Below are 1,198 nucleotides of genomic sequence, written 5' to 3' on the forward strand. Positions count from 1 at the left end.
TTCTAATTTCCATTGTCTACAAATGAAACGCTGTGTCAAGCATGATTTATAAAAAAAAGTTGAAACGGCCACCGGTTTCCAAAACCAAAATTTATAATTAGTACGTATTTTGACTCAATAACGGGTTGTACAGTTTAAACAGCGGCGAACACTGATACGAATTAATTTTTGATAAATGGATAATGAGTACGTATATGAGACGATTATGATGGGCCCACGGTTTCGATTCAAGGATCATGTTGACATGTCAAGAACTCAACTCGGCAGCAGTCTGGTTTTTAAACAGTACACTCGCTCTCTCACACCAATCGATACGCGCTACCAATCAATATCCATGTGTTTACATGTTACCGATTCTAAATACGAATCAATTAAGTCGAACCAGTAAATCGCATCGTAAATTCAAGCAGATATAGAGAATCGAGTCGAGCTCAATTCATTGATTTTTATTGACTCGGATGATAAATTACCCGTTGTTTTCGCGTTAATGTGTGTTGAGCTTAGTTCAAATGATACAGATATTAATCTCTATGAATGTGAACTCAAGCTCACTTGGGCATGACACCGATAAATCATTCCCTGTCAATATTACCGTTTGAAGAGTGTGTTAGTCATTGATCGCTTTTATTGCGAATTGAAATGTTTCAATTCATGACTTGCGAGTGTCGCGGAATGAGTAAACATAAACAGGAAATGTGTCAGAGGTTCAATGAAGTTCGCAAGGCGATGGTGCCTGTTTTATGTGGTATATTGTGTTTGGATATGCAGCGTTCGTTGTTAGACATGCACATTTCGAGCTGATTTTGGTTTCGTTCGTTTAATTTCCTAATCGAAAAAGCTTTTGCAGAAAATAAAAGACGTTGGGGCCAGAGCGGTCAACGAGCGCTCGTTCGTTCGTTCGTATGCGAACATGTTCGTTTGTTCGTTCGTTCGTTCGTAGAATCTACGAACATGTTCGTTCGTTCGTTCGTTCGTAGGTAAAATTTAATTTTTTTTTCAAACATAAATTTTTCTTATGCCTTAAAAAATATAGGAATGATCCTATAATTTCCATTTAAAAAAAAATAGTTATAACGTGCAAAACTGTTATACGTTTAGACAATGTTTTGTTCTGTGATCGTACAACACACACAATTCGAGCGACAACGTGTTTCATGATATCACAGCAACAAGACGAATCTGAAATGTGCACACATAC

This window comes from Sitodiplosis mosellana, unplaced genomic scaffold, assembly GCF_009176505.1.
Source record: "Sitodiplosis mosellana isolate CC-2019 unplaced genomic scaffold, AAFC_SMos_1.0 Smas_scaffold_6226, whole genome shotgun sequence".
NCBI classification, from domain to species: domain Eukaryota; kingdom Metazoa; phylum Arthropoda; class Insecta; order Diptera; family Cecidomyiidae; genus Sitodiplosis; species Sitodiplosis mosellana.